General features: G+C 44.8%; 1 long non-coding RNA gene across 1 annotated transcript; it reads right to left on the bottom strand.

The window, feature by feature from the left end:
* Positions 1-9,959: 9,959 nt before the first annotated feature.
* LOC112550370 lies at positions 9,960-15,806 on the bottom strand. Its single transcript, XR_003094177.1, has 3 exons — positions 15,766-15,806; positions 10,663-10,721; positions 9,960-10,015 (listed from the first exon to the last, which is right to left on the bottom strand). It is a non-coding gene; the product is annotated as an uncharacterized LOC112550370 (long non-coding RNA).

Below are 15,806 nucleotides of genomic sequence, written 5' to 3'. Positions count from 1 at the left end.
GACAGGGAAGGTTCCGTCCGCCCCCCTCCCCGGCAGCAGGAAAGGTTCCGTCCGTCAGTCCAGCCGCCCGTCCTCCCCCCACCCCTCCCCTCCCGGCGTTCTAGCCTACTCGCCTCGCCTGTCAGGAGCCTGGCCCCGGCACAGCCGAAAGTGCTGACGCGGCCGCCCCGCCCATTGGGAGGGGCCTGCCGCCGCGCCAGCCACTAGCATGGCGCGGAGTGCGGAAGGAGGCTCAAGCTAGGCTGAGTGCGCGCGGAGCAGGCGCTGTCCTCCGCCCCCCCACCCTTCCTCCTAGTGCGGCCGCGCGAGGGAGCCCGCGTACTAGTTGGGGGAGGGGAGGCGCCTCGTGGGTGAGCTGCTGGTCGGTGTCGTACTGGAGCAAGCGGGGTGGGAGGCTGGAACCGGTGTTGCCAGGTGCATGGTAATGATCATTTTTGTACTAGACTCGTGCAGGCCATCATAGTGCCCATCATAGTGCAAGGGTTCGAAAATTGATGCTGCAAATACAAAACTCAAATCACTCTCAGAAGGGCTTAACTGACTTTTGGGCTTGCTATCAGCTCTTTCTGAGGACTGCCTGCTTCACAATAAAGAACTGCTTCAACTGGGATGACCCAGTTCTCGCTCACTGCCGGGTTCCAGTGAGCAATATACAGTAAACAAGAAGACTTTTTGCACTTATTTGCAGATTTTTTTTTTTCAACGTACAATAGTTTTTCAGCAAATGGGATCATTTTGAGCTTCCAATAAGATCATTTCATATAGCTTCATAGAAGTTAGGGGCTAGATGGGACCTCACGAGACTGTCAGGTCCAGCCCCCCTACTCTTAGGCAGGAAAGGACCTGGCATTTAAGACCTGGCAATGCTGGCTTGCACCCAGCAGGAACTTCATGAGGGTCTTTGTGCCTGTGGGGTCTCCACCCTTCTCCCACCTGCCTGTTTAGGGACCACCCTGTGGCAGCACCTGGCAGATGAACTCCAGGTCCCCAAAGCTGGTGCTCTGCAGCTGTCCAGATAAGCAGGGCCAGGAGGTGCACCCTGCGGTCTTCTGCCCCTCCTTCATGCCAGCACGCTCCTGGGCCAATCAAGGGTGCTGGAAAGATGGGGGTAGATGATGAGCCGCATCGTCACACATAACATCCCCTCCCTCCCCATTTCTCTCCCATTCAGAATAAACTAATAGACCAGAGGCCAGAGCGGCCTCATTCAGTGTAAGGTGGAAGCCAAACCAAGCAGAACCTCAATGGCAGGAGTGAAAAGTGATCCACAGCCAAACCAAGCAGAACCTCAATGGCAGGAGGGAAAAGTGATCCGGGGGGCTGTGACGTAGGAGATCCAGGAGCAGCCAGCAGGCAGCAGCATGGCAAAACAAAGGCTAGCTTGAGATGGGGGTAACATTCAGACCATTAAAAGGAAGAGAGAATGGTTAAGGCCTGTGGAATGAAGATTTTAGAAGGGAACAGGTAGATTCCTGCAGGTCATGCAATGCCCTCAACATCGATGGACTAGAAATGCTGCTGCCACTTCCAGGCAGTTGGTGTTAAACTTTGGGTGGAGCACGAATCAAAGTGGGATGCCAGTTCACCCTCCCCTCTGCCCCTAAACCAGGCTAACTACCTCTCTGCTGATGGCATTTGGACATTCAGCAACTTCCAGCAACAAAAATCTCTACTCAGCAGTATGCAGCAGCAGTAAAGGGCGAAAAAAAAGCTAACACAAATGTTAGGTTATACAGAGAAAGAGGGAGACAGTTATACCAAGGAAGCATAATGTCTTTATATAAATCATCAGTACACCGTCCTCTCTAGATTACTGTGCTTCAGTTCTGGCCACCCTGTCTCAAGAAAAAAAGATATATCAAAAATAGAACAGGTTCAGAGGCAGGAAATTAACACAGAGGCATGGGAAGGACACCATATGAAGAGAGAGACTGTAAGGACTAGCATAGTAGTTTAAAAAGGGGATGAACCAGAGAGGACACATTACAGGGATATATGGAGATGAATGGTGTATGGAAGGCAAAGTGACATTCCTTTTTCTTAATAGATTAGCATGGAAAAGGAAGCAGAAAGTAAGGGAAAAGCCAGCTGACAGGTGTAGAAACAAGGGTCTGTGGCTTGGGGAAGAAGCCAAGAAAGCAAGCTGCTTCTGGGCAGAACACTTTCTGAGAAAATTGACTTGGATTTCTGAACAGAGAAGTTGTCAGCTATTGTTTCTTTTTACTGTGCTTCAGAAAATAAGACTTTTTTTTACTTAAAAAAAAACAAACAAATGAGATTAAAGCAGAGAAGTTGTCTCACTGATTCCTCCTTCCCCCAAAGGAAACAAACCAGCAAGGCCCAAAACGCTGACTAACTACTTAGTCTAAAAGAGGCAACAATACAAACAAGGGCACATCCCATGAAATTGGAAGGTGACCAATTCTAACTGATAAGAGGAAATGCTGGTTGCACAACCCATTATAAACTTGAGGAACTCACAACCATAAGAGATGCACATAGTCTAAACAAGACCACAAAGGACATATTAAAACCTGGATCTCCCACATAGATGAGTGGCCTGCCTACCGGGTATTAAGGGAGGACACTGGAACCCCTTCCTTCTGGTTGTCTTTTGTACAGGTGAGGCATGTTAGGAAACACCTACTAGATCCAGTCCCACAGGTGAGATTGTGGGAACTGCTCAGTTTGAGAACCCAGTTCCAGCTTAGTGAGTTGGGGCTGAGCTTGCATATCTGTCAGGGTCAGCCTTGGGTAGCTGTGTACTTGTCCAATGGCAGAAGTGTAGGTGCATAATGTACCTTCCTGGGACTGAGGGACTTTAAAAGGAAATCTGAGGATCTCAGTCACAACTAAATGTGGCAAAGTCTCTTTGTGAAGTTAGCCCAAGTTAAGGGCTGTGGTTAGAAACAAGATACAGACAGGAACTGGTCTGTTATACGTTGTTATGCCTATTCCTATGTCCCTGTGTTCTACCACAGTGACCTATTAATTTCCCTTTGTTCTCATTTTTTAAAGAAATATTTTGGCTACTTTTCACTTTATATTTCAGTTGTTTTTTTTTAATTGATATAACTTCTGCAAATAAACATATGAAGTATTCAACAGAATATTAGTTTGTGAAATCTAGTTAAGTTTTTGCTTCAGTATCTATTCAAAACCTACAAAATGTGAACCCTCAAATAAGCACTATCATGGCACCTTGGCTATTGAGACTACTGCTCAGTTAAATTAACACTTTCTATATATCCCTAAGATGCCTGAAAAAAATAAATATTAAGTAAACACCTTAGAATCTCTAGCTCTACATTTTATTTCTTACATTCATATTTAACAGATTTTTAGTCACCCAACACTTTTATATTTGTCCTGTTTGACCTGTTTGTAGAAGGTATTAATGAAAGGTAGAGGTGCCCTGCATCTCTCAAGAAACCTAGGTCACCTTTCTATGCCTCAGTTCCCATCCCCCCACACCCCTTACAAAATAGGGATGATATGTACCTTTCTAACATGTTTTAGATGCTTTAGAGCCTAGAAATATAAATATTTATATTTGCCTAATGGATGCATTTACATATAGAGATCATTGCTGATTAATATTTATTTGTATTAAAAAGTAGTAAAATTAGGGCAGACAAAGATATAAGGCAATATTTGACTGTGGGGATAGGGGCAGGTCAAATACCAACCAAATGTAAGCTACAGATAGCAGGGAGATCTAATATAGAAATTATACCAAAAAAGACTTATGGAGATAAGGGCAGTACTTTGGATATCAATTTGCAATTCAGTATAGTGGGGGGCGGGCGAGGAAGAAGCAGCCAAAGCAATTTTGGGTTGCATATGTAGAAGCAATACATCACAGACCACCACACTGCTTTGTAGTCCCTTTGTATACAGCATTGATGGGACTGCGCACAGACTACTGATCACACTTCTGGAATCTCGGTATCAAAAAGATGAAAGAAATTGGCAGGATATCAGAGACAAGCAATTAAAACTATTAAGGGGAAAGTTGTATTCATTTCTGAGGAAAGAGTAAAAGGTAGATATGCATAGGTTGGGTAAACTGGGGCAAGGACTTAACATTGTTCAAGATTTTTAACTAAAGGTAATGGGAAGAAATGGGACAAAGGAAAATATATGCTTGATATCAAGAATAATTTCCTGATGAAGAGGTTCTATTAGATTGAAATAATCACTCAGAGATTGTAGAAGCCCATTGCTAGAGTAATTTAATATTTAAAACCAGATTGGACAAATCATAGAATATATAAAAGATATACTGTAGGGAGCACTTGTCTGCTGACAGGAAGATAGATAAGTAATTTCAATAGGACTTTTCTCTCTGACTTCTAAAGTATTCCCACAGAATTACTGGCAGAAAATGTAAGGCCTCCTTCACCTGCTTCCCACAATTCAGAGGTCCTGAGCCAGCAATGAGCTCTTTTTGGGTAAATCTCTGTACTGGCATGAAGTTCATTGGAGGATTGGGGCAGTAAGCCTTAATATTGCGAGTAGGCAAACTGAACTCCAAGGGAAAATTAATGCTGGTAAGTAATACTCCCAGTATTGTTTGCAAGATTTATCAGTAGATTATAAAGACATTGTAAGGACAAAATTGTTTTTGTTTAAGCAAGACTCTATCTTGTGGCAAATTGTTAATGAAATGATGGATTTATCCTGACAATTTAGAGAAATACTTGAAAATCCTGAGTGCTGGCTTTAAAAAAATTAAATAAAATGTTGACTGCAGCATACTCTCCCATAGACCCTGCTGCTGTCCTTTTCTCCAGTGCATAGTTTCCTCCAGTACTTGGGTGCCCATACACCTTTAATTCTTTAAATATTTTTAGAAATGGAATAGTCATGAAAGTGAAGAATGTATGGGGCAGTAGGTATATTTGTGACAATGCTGCTAAATTCTGACCTGCATATTCTGGTCACGTAACTCCGTGCTACTTGTTTGAGACTGTACCAGATTCACTATATGTGGCCTTGTAATTCTGATCAGGTAATCATGCCAAATTGCATTGCAGTTATTGCACTCTGAACCCATTTGGGTATAGAATGGGTCCACCAAAGCCATATTTCTGAACACAAGCTGGACTTAAACCTGCTCTTCTGAGATAAGGCTAGTGTATTAACTCACTGTATTTCAAGTCCTTCTAAAAACAGGCATAACCATTATCCCCTTCAAGGTATGACCTCCAGTTTTTAGTTTTCTTTCCCAAGCTGTTGGCATGGCACAAGAACAGCATGAGAAAAGACAATCCACATTACTGTCACCCACTATGAGTGACTGTTAATCTCACACTTTTATTCATTCTCCAAACCAGGAGGTACCTGAGGGTTTCCTAATGTGTACTCTATCTAAAGGGGTGTCTTGCCTTGTGGTTACTTCCTGTTCTGTTTGCAGTTGCAGAATCTCTCTCTGAGGTGTGACTACATATCATCCCCGTAGCAACAAAGCAATGCACAACAGGAAAAGAAAACACGTTACTTGGAAAGTTTTTAATGATTTTAAGCTTCTTTTCATGTGCATTAGCAGCTAGAAGCAAGTCCTGTCTCTGCGACCTTAATTCTAACAAAAAGGTTTCAGAGTTGTGTATTTTTCTATCTAGGAGCAATGGTACCAATGTAAAGGAGCCATAGCAACAAAGGTTGCAAAGCTCATAGATCAATGGGAGAGGTCTTCAAGTGTCATCTGGGAAACTCAGAGAGAAATCCTGACAGTAGAGAGACAAAGAAAGTGTTTTAATATCCATTCTTCACTGCTGGCCTTTCTTCGGTCCTATTTGTTGCCAGCCTGAGCCCAAAACATGCAGTAGAGCACAAAGAAGACCTGGGATCAGATTTGTGGCTCCTGTTTTCTAGGTCCTGTGCCACATCTCTGATTTAAGCCCTCGGGTTTCTTGTTCAAATCATTGGAAGATTTTGGTGCCTAAGAATAAATGTGTGTTGTGCTGTTCCACTGCCTGCCTGTCTTGCCTGCAGGGCCCAACCTGGTGGGCAGGCATTCTATACACGTGCTCCAGCATGGGGGGCAGGGGGGTATTTTAATTAAGAGCGGCTCTCAGGAGCTGCTCTAATTAAAATGCCCACAACACCTCATGTATATCAGCATCCTGCACTTCAAAATGGCGGCAGGGGTGCTTAACTATAGCTCGTTTTACGAGCTTCAGTTAAAGCGCCCCCACTGTCATTTTGAAACATGGGGACGCTGAATACATGTGACGGCGAGGCTGCTGGAGCGTTCTAATTAGAACGCCCCAGTCAAGTCTGCTCCAGAGACCCTCATGTGTACAGGCACCAGTTAGAGCACATCTGAGGACACCAGCTGGACTCGTGGCATCCTGTTCATTATAGCCAGCTTGAAACCCAGTCTGATAGGTGTGCTTTAAGAATGCTCAACACTTAAAATCCTGCTGAGGCATAGTTGCTGAGCTGCTCAATTTCCATCAACACATAAGTGTTGTATGTACATTCAGTGGCCAAAATGTAGGTATCTAGGGAACTATCAGTTGGAACTTCAGCACCAGGGGAATTCTGGTGCCACTGAGGTTAGACAAAAGCTGAAAGGTGGTTCTAAAGATCGACATTCTAGAATTAAGTATTTAAGGATCTATTTGGTGTTCAAATCCCTTTGTGGGGTCTAGCCATAGAGAAGCAATGTTCTTTGTTCCCAATGAGTAAAAGTCAGGCCCGCTTTCAGATAACTTAGACTCATGCCACACTATTTAACATGCTACCCTCTAACAACTTACAGGTAAGTTGCAGACTACAGATTTTGTGTCACTACCTGAATTTAACTGTGTGTGTACTTTGGTAGTAATGGTGTTGTAGTTGGGTGTCCTGGTATAGGTACAACTTGAAAGGAAGAAAGAGGTTTTCTGCCACCAGCTACACTATGTCCCCTAAATGGAAGAAGCACTGCCAGCAGAACCTGCCTTCTGCCAGTGTAGCTATGTCTACTTTTTCTCCAGAGCATTGCCTTAAAACTTATTAGCATAATTTACCTGATAACTCCTAGCTGTGCTGATTGCAGGTCTCTGACTCAGAGTCACAGGCTCTCAGTACAAGCCAGAAATGCAAAGGGAGAACTTTAATTTGCATTATTGACAGGAACCTCAAATCAGCAAACAAGTCAGGTGTAGTACAAGCCTCTTCTTCCTGACACACTCATTCCTGGCTTCCAGAATGCCTTTGACACTTTGATTCCTTCTACTTACTGTGCGGGCCGGGAGCGACCCGAGCCCTTTTTCGCGCTGCACGCGGGCTGTGGCCAGCAGCCCGGGCACGCGGGGGTGGAGAGGGAAGGCCGTCGAGCTGGAATTAGGCACGGACGCGTAGCGGTAATTTTAAAAGATTGTTTACTTACACCGAGATGGCAGTGGTGTAGGCTGGAAAGCTTGATTAAGTTGCAGTTACAGACAAACAACACAGACGGTCTCATGGAGGTTGCTAGGCTCCACAGTGCAGAGCTCTGGATGCTCTGGGTGAACGAGCCACCAAAGTAGAATTCGTAAGTACGTCTTATAAGAGTTGCATTCGAAGACGGGAAGAGGTGGGCGGTGGATCAGGCCGCCACGCTCCTCTGGATCTCACACAGGGTTTCTATTACCCTGCCGTGTACCCAGAGTCCCCACGAGATGGATGTGGAGTCCTCTTCGGCTTGGGCGGAAACCGCTCAAGCCTCTTATACGGCTAACAGGCCAATCATTAGCCGCCACGTGTGAATAATTTAGCACTAGCCAATTATGGGGAACAAATTTGCATACCGGTGGCGGGAACTCTTTTGCACCGTGCATTCCTCTTGCTACATGAGCAATGCACTCTGCAAAAGAAGCTGCAGAAAAGGCGGGAAACTGGTCCCTACACCGGGGTTTCCTCTTGCTACAGGAAACTCTCCCGTGCAATGCTCTGCAATTTGACGGGGATAATTCTGGTGCCAAAGCACACACACAATCATGCCTTTTGGGTCATGACACTTACATAGAGAGGCATGGCTAACATAGAAGGCAGCAATGCTGCCCTCTCAACTTTATACCAGCTAAGACTTCCTGTATCCAAGGAACATGCTCCTCTGGCTATTTCCAGCATTTTCAAACAATCTTAGACTCTTAGTAGGTCAGAGAATCCAGCCCTAGAACCCCAAATACACTGTGAAGTCCTGTTCTGGAAGATGGTTTATTTTCTATAAACCAGAAGTTTCTGCCTATTTTATTACTTGGAAGCACTTGATCTTATGTCAGTAAAGAATTTTTAATCTGATTGATTATCTTTTGTATAAATGAACAACCCCTAGATAGATTGGCATATAGTTTCATAGTTTCATAGTTTCAGGGTCGGAAGGGACCTAATAGATCTTCTAGCCCGACCCCCCGCCAGGGCGGGAGAACAACCCAAAAACACAAACAAAACCACTCACCCTAAAAACAAAAACGGGACTCAAATGAGTCCAGCCAGGTAAGTATCCAGCCTCTTCTTAAAGATCCCCAGGGTAGGGGCCAGCACCACCTCCCTTGGAAGTTGGTTCCAGCTCCTAGCCGCCCTGACTGTGAAGTAGTTTTTTCGGATGTCCAATCTGTACCTCCTCTCCATCAACTTGTGCCCATTATTCCTTGTTATGCCAGCAGGGGCTAGGGGAAACAGCGTCTCCCCCAAACCCTTCTGGTTCCCCCTAGTGAGTTTATAGACGGTCACCAGGTCCCCCCTCAGCCTTCTCTTGTGGAGGCTGAATAGGTTCAAGTCCCGCAGTCTCTCACTGTAGGGTCTGCCCTGTTGTCCCCGGATCATGCGGGTGGCCCTCCTCTGGACCCTCTCCATGTTGTCCACATCCCTCCTGAAATGGGGCGCACAGAACTGGACACAATACTCCAGCTGCGGCCTGACCAGCGTCGCATAGAGGGGGAGGATCACCTCCCTGGCTCTACTCGAGATGCACCTGTGGATGCACGACAAGGTCCGGTTAGCCCTGCCAACCATGACCTCGCATTGTCGGCCCATGTTCATCTTGGAGTCAATAATGACACCAAGATCCCTTTCCGCCTCCGTGCTCTCAAGTAGGGAGCTCCCCATCTTATAAGTGTGCTGCTGGTTCCTACTACCCAAGTGCAGCACCCTGCACTTGTCCGTATTGAAACGCATCCTGTTCCTGTCTGCCCACCCCTGTAACCTATCCAGATCCTTCTGCAATCTCTCTCTCCCTGCTAGCGTGCTCACCTCCCCCCAAATTTTGGTGTCATCAGCGAATTTAAACAGGTTGCTCTCCACCCCAACATCAAGATCGCTGATGAAGACATTGAACAGCGCAGGGCCCAGGACCGAGCCCTGAGGGACTCCACTACCCACCTCCCCCCAAGTCGAATATGATCCATCCACCACCACCCTCTGAGTGCGACCCTTCAGCCAATCTGCAATCCATCTGACCGTGTAGGCATCTATGCCACAGTCGCCTAGTTTACTAATTAGGATGGGGTGAGAGACGGTGTCAAAGGCCTTGCTGAAGTCCAGAAAGACTACATCCACCGCAACACCTGCATCCATGGCCTTTGTGACCTGATCATAAAAGGCAATCAGGTTGGTCTGACATGATCTCCCCCTAATAAATCCATGCTGATTGCCCCTGAGCATCATCTCGGATGCCGGCCCATCACAAATGTGCTCCTTGATGATCTTCTCAAAGAGCTTCCCCAGGATTGAGGTAAGACTGACGGGCCTATAATTGCCCGGGTCCTCCCTTTTCCCTTTTTTGAAGATGGGGACCACATTAGCTACCTTCCAATCGTCTGGCACCTGGCCCAAGCACCACGATCGCTCGTAGAGCCGTGCCAGGGGCCCTGCAATAACCCCAGCCAGCTCCCTCAGCACCCTGGGGTGGAGAGCATCCGGACCCGCTGACTTGAACGCGTCCAGCCCCTCCAGAAGCTCTCTAACCCGGTCCTCCCCAACCTGAGGTCTGAAGGCGATCCCCTCGCGTCCGGCTTCTATCACAGCAGGGAAGTCCCGGTCCCTGCACAAGAAAACGGAGGTGAAGAATTGGTTAAAGAGGTCCGCTTTATCCTCTGACGCAACCACCAGATTGCCCCGCAATCTGGTGGTTTCCATATAGCATGGAAAATGGACATTTTAGTGACTCCTTTATTTTTCCCTCTGCCTAAGAATAGCCTCTTGGAGAATTTAAGTCATAAAAGAGAAAAATTCATATCAACTTTGTTAGATTCTGGATCTGGCCGGTTTATAAAAGAAGCTATGGACCAGCTGAAGGTTTGAATATAGCTGCTTTCTGATGTCCTATGAATTATGAGTTTTGCCGTCCCTTTTACATTTTACACACTCTCTCTCAAAATGAGAGAAACTATATGCATCATATAAACAAACAGACTAGGGAAAATAATCCAGTGTCTATGAATCCTCATTAATCTCCCAATGAGGAAATAAACATCTCAAATCATCCATCTTGAAAGATGTAACATTTTAATTTATGATTCATATATCCATGCTGATATACTATGAATTTAAGGGGGAGGATAGGGGGAAAACTATAGTCAGTATGTTTAATGTTCCAGTTGTTCACACTGTTCTGATTTTTATAGATTAGTAAAATTAACTTCCTAAAAATGCATACTGTTTTAGTAGCAAATGGCTTGTACTACTTACCGTTGGATTGTTCAGCTATATCATAGGAACAGATGCTGCTCCATATGAGATGGTTACTTCTGTAAAAGGTACAAATAAGGCAGGTATATTGGTATCCCCACAGGGGAACACTAAAGCATTGAAATTATCTAATTAATCTACATTTCTTCTTGCTATCCTGATGTTCTGTATTCAAATGGCAGTGTTTTCTCTTCCACAGAATGCTAGTTATTCAAGATGCTGAAGGTTATGTTGACAAAGGTTGAAATTTTCAAAGCAACTTAAAGGATTTAGATACACATATATCATTATAATACATGGTAGATGTACCCAACTCCTTTGGATCATCATTTGCTAAAAGCAGAGAACTACACAGGATCACAAAACAAATTCCTTCCCTTTACTCTCCCAACAATCCTAACCATGCCTTAATTTGTTCATTTTCTGTGGTCTCTCAACTACTACAGTCCCACGTTTTGGGAAATAGTACCCCACATTGCTAAGAACATCTCAACCATAGTATAGTCCAGTCACAGATCTTACAGTTTCAATGCAACAAAAAAAATATTGCAAAAGAAATTTGTGGCAGGGCACTTTCGGGTGCCTGCCCCTTTAAGGCTGGGAGCAGGCAACTGACAGGTGCAGACCAGCCCTGATGAGGCAGCCATTTTAGATCTAGGCTCTCAGGTCTGAGGTAGCAGTCTGCTGCTGACAACCAAAGGAGCAACACCTGGCTGAGCTGCTGCTTGGAACATCCTTGGAGATAAGGGCAGGAGCTATAGGGATGGCAGGAGGCTCCTGGTCTTGGGTATGACTGAAAACCACATCCTGCCGGGGAAGGATGGCCTGGTGGGGCTACCCGTGGCAGAGGAGTTCCCCAGAAATGCCAGGCCAGTTGCCTCCTCAGTGAAAGGCAGGGAGGGGTGCCATAAAACTCCAGCCCCACATCCCGGTGGTCCCAGACTTAGAGACAGGCACAGGACCAGACACGTCTTCAGACATCTGAGCCCTACACAGGGTAAGACTCTGGAGGCCCCAGGGAGCAGGCAGTAGCATGGCCCAGAGAGAGAGCAGGAGAGTGGCCCAAGAGCAGGGGCAATAATGTATTGTGGGCCTGCACAGATTAGGGGGCGTTGTTATAACCTGAAGGACTGTGTGTAAGCAAGGTGTAGAGTAGGACTGAAGGTCAGTTTGAAGAGCTGCACCAGGGGGTGTGTTGAGTAGGGCTGAAGGATGGCTTGAAGGGCAGCACATGGGTCAGCCCCCATGAGCATGTGATTGTGGAAAGTTGCCTGGTGAGGGGCTAGGGGCAGAATCCACCCAGCGTTAGGCACGAGGCTAATGCCATGTAGAGTAAGAGAGCACGAGCGATCTGAAGGGCTGCGTGTGCAGTGCCAACACGATAGTAGTTAAACCTGATGGCCCAAGGGGGTCGCTCAAGGGAGCAGGGCAGGTTGTAAGTGGCCCAGTGAGGGGCAGCGTACAAGAGGCCCCCTGAGAAAGGGCAGAGTGAAAGAGGCCCCAGTGAGAGAGGGACAGTATGAATGTGGCCCTGGAGGGGGCAGTGTGTGAGAAGCCCAACAGTGAACCAAGTTTGGCCTGCCCTGAAGCTGGGGTGCCATCTGCGAGGTATGGAACATAGTGTAGGGATGGTACAGAGCCATGTATAGCACCCCCAGGCATTGGGGCATTAAAATGGGCAGTCTCCTGCATTTTACACCAATTTAAGAAACAGCAAGTAGTGACAGGTGAGACTGGGCGGACTGCCCTGCTTGGACAGGTGGTTTTAACATCTATTACATAGTTACTTGTGATAGCAGCAAATTAGACTTGACCATACAGGTTGAGCCTTCCCATCCTAGGTTCCTAAAATAAAATTGGTCTCAAGACAGTGTTTGCCATTCGTGAAACTTCTCTGATTCATCCAAGCAGTTTTACATCAGTAGCCTACAGAAATAAATATTTTTATTTAATAGATATATTTTAAAACAGCTAAATCCTAAGGTGTTTGGTATGCTCTCCCCTTCCAACTATATCAGATGGAAAGTATAAGTCCTAAAGGCCTAAATCCTGCGTTTTTAGTAGCAGCCAGTACATGGTGATATTCGACAAAGCTGGTCACATTAGGGACAAGGGGTCTTCTGCTCTAGCAAGACAGGAGTGGTCTTGGTAGTCTACTGAAAATGGCATGTTAGATTTGTATTGCAACTTCTCTGAATAAAGACCACTTGTTTGACTGATCATCTGCTTTGTTTGCATCCTAGCTAGGGTACTTTTGCTACCAAAGACTCTTCCGCTGGCCAGTGCATGATCCCTGGTGCATGTCAGAAGTGTAGCTGTATGAACAGTCTTGCACAGATTCTATCAGCCTCCTACTCCTTACCGAGGATGCAAAATCCACCTACACCTTTTTCCCTCTTTGCTTGCCAGGAAGGAATTTACCCCATAGTGAGGATTTGGATAAACAAAGCTCTAAGCATTAAATCAAGTACAATGTAAGACTTTCCTAGTGGGTAAAGAACTACACATAACACCTCCTGCTTTCTAAATATAGAACAGACATTTCACCTACAATAGAATCTACCAGGGTAGTCGTGATACTTGTGAATAGACATATTTAACACAGCAGGCACTGGTACAGACCCCATAATTAGTTTCACTGCAGAGACTCACTACATAGCCGATGAGTCAGGGAATACAGTAAACTAACAAAGAACTTTAAATACATTAATAGGTTCAGTGTAATTGAAGGCTACCACTTATGGAAAGTTATTAGTTTTTCTGAAATTAGAATCGGTGGAGGAGAAAAAAGGAATCACAAAAATGTTCCATTTAGCAGAAGCATCACTGAGAAGGAATAGAAGAGTGATCAAACAAAACAGAATACAACTGCTAGGCAACAGTCTGGACTGCAACACTGCACACGCTGCCATTTCTAGAACTAGTAAGTGACTAAGAACATTGTGATAGTATTTCAGTCCTTGGCTTCAGATGAAGATTGGTAGAAGTGTCTTTATATTTTAGTCACCTGTAGCTGCAACTTGTCATTGGACGTTTGCAAAAGCACAAGTGCTAAGTAATTTACACTAGTCAGGCCCTCCCAAGTTGTCATATTTACTAGTTGCACAAATTTGTAGCAAAGAATTGCCAGCAATTAGTTCTTGTTGTGTCATTCTCCCTCCGCCCTGCCCCGCGCCCCCCGCAGTGTTACAGTGTTTAGTGTTCTCACATTTTTTTTAACCATCTGTGTGCCCAGCTTGCTCATGGATCTGTCTGGTACTTTTTCCTATTAATCTGCCTCCTATTACTTGAGGTCTCTCCATTCTGATATTGGGAGTAGGGGCATGTCGGGTAGCTAATTTCAGAGGCCAAGTTGACCACTGTCTTATGACATGAGCAACCCTAATATGTTTTGGTGATACATAGCCCAGGTGCTACTGAGAACAAGAATGCTGCTCTTGAGCAAAGGGAATAAGAATCAGCACTCATCCCCAGAAAAGTCAATGAGCCAGAATCAGATTGCCCAACATGTTGGCTCAGATGGCTGAAGGAACATAGAGAGAGAGAACTCACAATAACATCTTTGTTTATAAGGAGACAAAAGACATCATTCCTCCCTGCCCAACTCTCCTCTCCACCCCTCTGTGTCACCTACTAGGACATCTGGGACAGGCCGACCCAGTTTCTTCTTGTAGTAGTGGCTGTTGTTAAAGGAGCTGATTTCATTCTCATTTCAGTTACCCTCCCTATTGAGTGACTGAGCCTACTGTTTGTCAACAAGGGCTGTAACCAGAATATATTCTGTATCTCTTGCCTTCTTAAGTGGCAGTGCAGTCCATAAATGCCTTTTTCATCTAAATTTGACTAAGGGGTCACAACTTACATGCAGGACTTGCTGTACTTATCTCTCTAATACATTTCTCTCTTATCTAGGTTAGTGTTCCCATTTCTGTAGAATGTGATCATCTACTCAGCACTCCACAAATGGGATTACTAAAATACACTCCACCTAGGGCTGTTTTCAGAAACTCTTCTGACACTTGAAATAAAGCAAAGTGAAGCTGTTTCTTTGTAGTACTATTTGTACAGAGCTCTTTACACTTATTTTTAATACATTCCATTCATTTATTTCCTGGTGTTGACAACTGCTGACAACATACCCTTAGAGGACCCCATAGAGTATGATTCCCCAACTGGTCTCACAGCAAGAGCATGTTGGTTTTCAAGGAACGATGAAAGTTCACATATTTACTTAGCCCCTAGCATGACTGAAAAACATGGCCAAAGGTAGGACAGTGGAATTCATATCTTATCATTTGTCAGTTTGATTGATGGGTATTTAGTACATGTGCCCACTTTTGTGCTGCACATTCTTATAGGAAAGGAATACACAAGCCATAGCTTGTTTGTGATAATTAGAGTTTTAGTATTATGATGTCAGTATTTACAGGCACTGCATAGCAAAATTAAAATCTATCAGTTGGAATCTATGCAAGAGACAGTTAAAATATATAATTATACACACTAAATACTTGAGTGCCAAATTCCCTTTGTGTATCATCCATCAGAGAAGAACTTTATGCATACTAGTGCACATAGCATTACAAAGCCTCTGAAGTAGGAAGTACTATTCCTACCTAAGAGATGAAAACCTGAGTCACAGGAGCCAACAAACAGATTTTTAAAGGTATCTAAGTGCCTGACCATGGAGATAGGTGTCTAATGGGGAAACTGCATGCATTTCAATGGACCATCATGATTGCAACAATGCTCCAAACCTACTATTTATTTCAATGGGAGTTTGGTACTTAGGTGCTTTTGAAAATTTCACTGGGCACTCTTTTAGGTGCTTAGATACCTTCTAAAATCTGCTCCTATGACCAAGGTCATACAGGCAGATGTGGCAGAGCCAGGAATTGACTCTCAGTCCCATTCTTTAACCACAAGATCATCCTTCCACTCTTACACAGGCATATCCAGAATTGATTTTTCAAATGTTAATGTCAGCTGTTTTAATATTATCATTGCATTTGTTCCCTATGTTTCAATCTGTACCAGCTTATCTCTAAACATAGATTTTGAGCATTGTTTGTTGTAGGGAAGAGGACGGCTTTTTATACACACCAATCTTATTCTAAAAGTTCCTGAGATTTTTCCTCCTCTTT

This window comes from Alligator sinensis, unplaced genomic scaffold, assembly GCF_000455745.1.
Source record: "Alligator sinensis unplaced genomic scaffold, ASM45574v1 scaffold609_2, whole genome shotgun sequence".
NCBI classification, from domain to species: Eukaryota; Metazoa; Chordata; order Crocodylia; family Alligatoridae; genus Alligator; species Alligator sinensis.
Note: the sequence above shows the minus strand (reverse complement) of the source record. Positions and strands in the feature narration are given on the sequence as shown.